Here is a 5,887-nt window from a genome sequence, read left to right as displayed (position 1 = left end):
GACAATATTGGAGCACTTGGTAAAATGGGGCACTTGGTATACTGCAGAAACGCAGAGCACTCGGCAAAGCAGCGGAGCACATAACACAGTACTGGAGCACTTGGTGACTTGGTAATGCACTTCGCAAATGGAGACGCGATGGGACACGTTATATACTGGGGATGTGAGGAACGCATGGCAGAGTGGCGGAGCACATAACAGTACTAGAGCATTTGGCACATTGGTGACATCATAAACCACTTGGAAGTATTGGACAACTCGGCACACTGGAGCTCGACGCCACGGGTGATCGGTGAAAGTACATCAGGCCTAGGAGACCATGTCACATGTCCGGGCTGTTCAGTGGCACAGCGCTGAAGAAAGCAAGGTCACTCTGGCAGCTAGATGCCGCGGGTGATAGGTAAAGGTGCAACAGGCCGATGGAACCATGTCACACATATCCGGGCTGTTCAGTGGCACAGTCCTGCAGAAAGCATGGTCACGCAAGGTCAAAGAGTTCAACATCAAATGCCGAGAGCTAATAACTTTTAACACAGACTTTGGTGAGAAAAAAAATAATATACCATTTTTAGATATTATGGATTTCTTAAAAAACATCGATACTTTAGGCTAAGATTTGCTCTCAATAAATTTTCTATATTCTTTCTACGTAAACATGAAGCGTAGGGAAACATTTTAAGGGGGCTAAAGATTGTGCAGTAAGCTGTGGAATAGAGGAGTTTAGTGTGATGGCATAGAAAGATCGCTTCAGTGTATAGACCAAAGTATGTTATATTTCAGTTTGCCAAGATGACTGCAGAAGATTACGTGAAGTGATACGTTTAAATATTAGCAAGGTCTACGGTGTGGATTCATTTAGAGCAACAATGACGCTAAAGATCATTAGGATAAATATTTGTCTAGCAGTGAACTTAGAGGTACGAGATTTCTGGCTTTATATTTTTTGCTTTAAATGGCGGTTGTGGACATAACCCTAAAACTCGTAAGTATCATATTGTCCTAAATAGTATACTGCATAGCATTTGTATCAACCAGCATCCCAAAAACCAAAACTGGTTCTAGAAAACCTGTATAGTGCATTATTCAGGGTGGTCTGTGGCTTGCCAGAATAGTTTTCTTTTTTCAAAATTCGGTATCAAGTCAGTGGTGTCGTGTCAGTACTTACATATACAGAGTGTTTCAATTTAGCTGCACAAAATTTTAAAAATTGCCTGTGGCACATAGCACAATTATAATCCTTGATCTAAACTACACGATGAGGCGGCCACTACTTCTGCAAGAAATCTGTGCGCCTAACTGAATAATTAACACAATTATCCTAATAAACCTTTTAATTGTTTTACGGCACATCTTTCAATCTACGAATTACAGCCGCCGAGTTCGCAAGGCATATGCACTTGCAACGAATTCTCAGGAGTGAACCAGTCTCGATATATTAATTTTCAAAGTGTCCTACGAAATGCATGGGTGTTCCAGTGAATTTTTAAAGGAAAATGCTGTTTTATGCATTGAAGCAAAGTTAACTGGAACGTCCATGCATTTCGTAGGACGCTGTGAAAATTAATATGGCACATTGCAGACGTGGTCAAGCATTTGACAATATTAGAGCACCTGGTAAAATGGAGACGCAAAGGGGCACTTGGTATACTGCAGAAAGGGAGAGCACTCGGCACAGCGGCGGAGCATGTAACACAGTGCTGGAGTACTTGGTGACTTGGACCACATACCACCCTGAATAATGCACTATACAGGTTATCTAGAAGCAGTCTTGGTTTTGGGGAGTCTGGTTGACACAAAAGCTATGCAGTATATTATTTAGGACACCATGATGCTTACGAGTTCTTTTTGTATGGTTTAAATGTCCACAACCTCCATCTAAAGCAGAAAATATAAAGCCAGAAATCTCGTACCTCCAAGTTCACTGCTAGACAAATATTTATCCTAATGATCTTTAGCGTCTTTGTTGCTCTAAATGAATCCACACCGTACAGCTTGATAATATTTCAACTTATCACTTCACGTAATCTTCTGCAGTCATCTTGCCAAACTGAAATATAACGTACCTTGGCATATACAGTGAAGCGATCTTTCTATGTCATCAAACTAAACTCGTCCATTCCCCAGCTTACTGCACGATACTTAGCCCCCTTTAAATTTTTCCTTACGCTTCAAGTTTACGATGAAAGAGTATAGTAAATAGGTGCTTCAAATGCACGGCTACACTCGACAGTGCCTAGTGTAAATGATAATAAGTGTATGTTTTGCTAAGAAGCTTACACAGTTATTTTGTTATAACTGTAGAAAAAATTACTGTTACCCAATTGTATCAATGAAGTTTACTACCTACCAGCCTACCCAATGGTATAACAGTTGCTTCCTCTTCAATACCGGAGAGCTTGAGTGCGAGCCTCACTCATGCTATCTTGCTCAGTTAGAAAAAATACCTCATTGCTGCTGCAGTTAACATGCAGAAAGGTTTTTTTTTTTTTCAAATCTGCTTTCGTATCCTAGGAGTGTCTTTCATAGCTGGTTTCAAATTTGATATATGTTTAAACCATTGCGACACATATGAAGACACATTACCTTGGCAATGGCAGTTCTGTGCCTGGCAGGAGCGTGACGCAGCCACTCCCAGATGGCTGTTCCTACAGCAAATTCCCTGGTCTCATGGCCAGTCTGGATGGCACCTGTGTTAAATAAAGATTTTGTCATTACATGAAAAAAAGCATTCAAAATCAAACATATTTATTTATTGACACAGTAAGCAAATTACTACATCTCGAACTTCCTCACAGCAAAACTATTTTATCACCTCAACAACTCATCCAATAAAAAAGATCACAAAAAATATGGTGGTGCTCCAAATGCTCTGATGTATACAATGTGCAAAATACGCATGCTTCCACTCCAACCACGTTCCACCTACATATGCTCTTGTCATTATCAAACAGCAGATCCAAAACACGTAGCAGGTGCATTTAAAGTGGAAGCGTGCTCTAATTTTCTTTAAATTTACCAACGAAATTTAAGCTAGTTTAAGGCAACACATACACATACCTCGACACCCCCACGGGGGGGTCTTCTAAAAAATTGTAGCATCTTTTGGAAGATTCCGGAAACACCCGTGTGCTCTTAGAAGTCGGAGAAGCGATGTCAGGGACCTGTGGGTAATGTTACATTGTAGAGCCCACTTTGCAAGCGAAGCTGTGAAATTTTAGCTGCTAGTGCTTTGGCTTCCTGCCCGTTCTGCGGTTTCCTGCGCGTCAGCGTTAAATACATCAGAAAACCGTTCTTCTGAATCCTCACCGGCTTCGGATAGACACCAGTCGTCGAAAACCTCAGCATTACGATCTGAACAATCTGAGCTGCTTTCTGTGCAATCCGGGCCGGTATTTTGAAGCGATTCCTTAAGCTTTATTTACTGGTCTTATCATCCACCACTCACGGCCGGCTGATCCCGTTGATAACGTGAGCGGACCGTCACTCTGCCCACTGACCAAGCGCGAAAAGCGCAAAGAGGCATTAGCATCGGAAAGGCATCGCTACAAAATACCAGCCCTGAACAATAGCCTGTAGCAGCGCTACTGCTAACAAGCGTTGCGCTTACTGCACTGAAGCTAGGATACTCGCTTTCGGACTAGCTCGCTTGCGGTTCACTTTTGGGCACGCTACTGCTAGCCCGTCGCGAACGCTTACTGAGCTGCCGGTGCGCAAGGCTGTCGCCTGCCTCGACAAGCTGGCCAAGCGCTTTAAACATTTCGGCAACCTCGCGGCGTGCTCTGCTCTTGACATCTCTCAACATAGTGTTCATAATCAATAATCAATACACATAAGCATGCTGGCTACGCTAACAAACGCTTACTTACCGTTACGAGACAAAGGGCTGCTGTTCCCACCGGAACTCACATCGCGCCTTCTGTGCCGCCGCTTTCGATGGTGCGATAAACAGACGTTCAAAGCTTGCGGTTCGTACGACTTTCTGATCGGTGGGCACTCTGGAGGACGCCAGTGACGATCACGCAGCCCCAGCCCCAACAGCACTTCAAAAAACTAATGCAAACACGCGACTTCAAGTTCACTCCGGCTCCGAGAAGAATGATGCAATCGCAACACAAATACGCCGCTAGAGTGACCTAGAATATGGGAGAGTGTCCAAAGCGCCGCGCGAATGCATGGGAGGAACGAGGACCTTTTTGTGTGAACTCCCGCGCCGCGGCGATGCTGTACCGGACCCGTGGGCTTTCTCCGCTGCGGAAGCCGCGCCAAGGCGGCGGGCGTTTGCTACGAACCTGATATTTTGGTTGCTATTAGCCAACATCGCAATAATTTGGGATATATTAAGTGCCACGTCACCGCAAGGTAATACCGCAGTGACTCACCGCACAGAGAACGCGTTTGCCGGCTGTGCATATACGGGTATTTTGTTTATTTACTTCTCGCTCGTTTGGTCAGCGTTACGCGGCTGTAACGCATTCCGCGCGCTTACTTCATTTAGTTATGCGTGGAATGAGCAACGTCAACGTGCTGCAGAAGAAAATAAGCTGGAGATCGCAATGACAACCAGGAGAACATGGAATATATGGCTAGCTCATGCTAACGCTTTTACACCCTATCATTCCCTTTCTTTTATTTCATGCATTCGATTTGTTTTATAAGACTGCCTCACGCGCTCTGCTGTTTCTTTATTAAGGCGAAATTCTTAACAGGCTCTTGGGAAGCGTAATGTGTCCTTCGGTGGGGCCGCGGTGTCAAAAATTAATACAAACCGCGTAACTCTCGCGTCTCGCTCACTTGGTATATATTCCAAAGTATAGCGTGGAAAGGTACAAATGTGTGACTAAGATGACTGATGGGTCATGGCATTAGTAACTTGACATACTTGCATTCACGTCGCCATTAATGAAAACAATATCACGTATGGTGCAAACCCGCATTTTTCGGCCAGAAATCCCTCTGATGGTGTGGGTGTGACGATAAGACCGTGTTGAATGCCAATCTCGACCTCAGTGTGTCGAACTTGCTCATATATCATGAAGAACTGAGAGCACATGTAAAGGGTAATAATAGTAATGATAATTTTAGGGGTTTTACATCCAAAAATAACAATATGGCTATGAGAAACGCCGTACGTATTGGAGGGCTCCGGTAATTTCGACCGCCTGGGTTTCTTGAACGTGCACCTAAATCTATGTGCACGGGTGTTTTATGCATTTCGCCTCCATCGAAATGTAAGCCGCCGTGGCCGGGAATCGAACCCGCGTCTTCGAGTTTAGCAGTACAACCTACCAAAGCCACTAAGCTATAGCATGACAAAGGGTACGCGAGAAATATACACGGCAAAAAACAAGACAAACCAAAATAAATGAAATGCTAACAGTACAACATTGTGTACGTACGCCTTATTTCATAATTACGAGCGAACGTCAGAAAACGAACGTGATGCTTTACGGATGTGCAACTCGTCTTTCGCCTTCTTGTTGCAAGAGCGCAAACACTAAGCGAATTTTGACGTGAAAGTAACTTTAGGAATATTTATTGCGTACGCTCGGTGGTTCGTACACAGCACACATACTTACGATAAATAATGACGTACTTGTAGTTACGTAATGAAAGAGGCAACTAATCACCAGAACATAAACTTCTCATGTTTTACTGATTGAATGTAACTATTTTAGGGATATGTAGAATCAATAGCGATATTTGTGGTGCATCAAAGATTGTAATTTTCAAGACGATTTTCTACTCAATATAATGTAAGCACAAACATCATCACGCGCCATGAATGCTTGTTAGCTTATGTAAAAAATCACACGTTAAGCAATAACTATTATATCATGAGAAGTTATATGTTGGTAATTTGGGAGAGGATTCATGGATTAATAAAATA

General features: G+C 43.3%; 1 long non-coding RNA gene across 1 annotated transcript; it reads right to left on the bottom strand.

Annotated features, from left to right (window-relative positions):
• Positions 1-359: 359 nt before the first annotated feature.
• LOC125942870 (uncharacterized) lies at positions 360-4,145 on the bottom strand. Its single transcript, XR_007465386.1, has 3 exons — positions 3,867-4,145; positions 2,584-2,687; positions 360-463 (listed from the first exon to the last, which is right to left on the bottom strand). It is a non-coding gene; the product is annotated as an uncharacterized LOC125942870 (long non-coding RNA).
• Positions 4,146-5,887: the final 1,742 nt, after the last annotated feature.

The sequence above is a fragment of the Dermacentor silvarum genome, chromosome 2 (genome assembly GCF_013339745.2).
Source record: "Dermacentor silvarum isolate Dsil-2018 chromosome 2, BIME_Dsil_1.4, whole genome shotgun sequence".
In the NCBI taxonomy this organism is placed as follows: domain Eukaryota; kingdom Metazoa; phylum Arthropoda; class Arachnida; order Ixodida; family Ixodidae; genus Dermacentor; species Dermacentor silvarum.
Note: the sequence above shows the minus strand (reverse complement) of the source record. Positions and strands in the feature narration are given on the sequence as shown.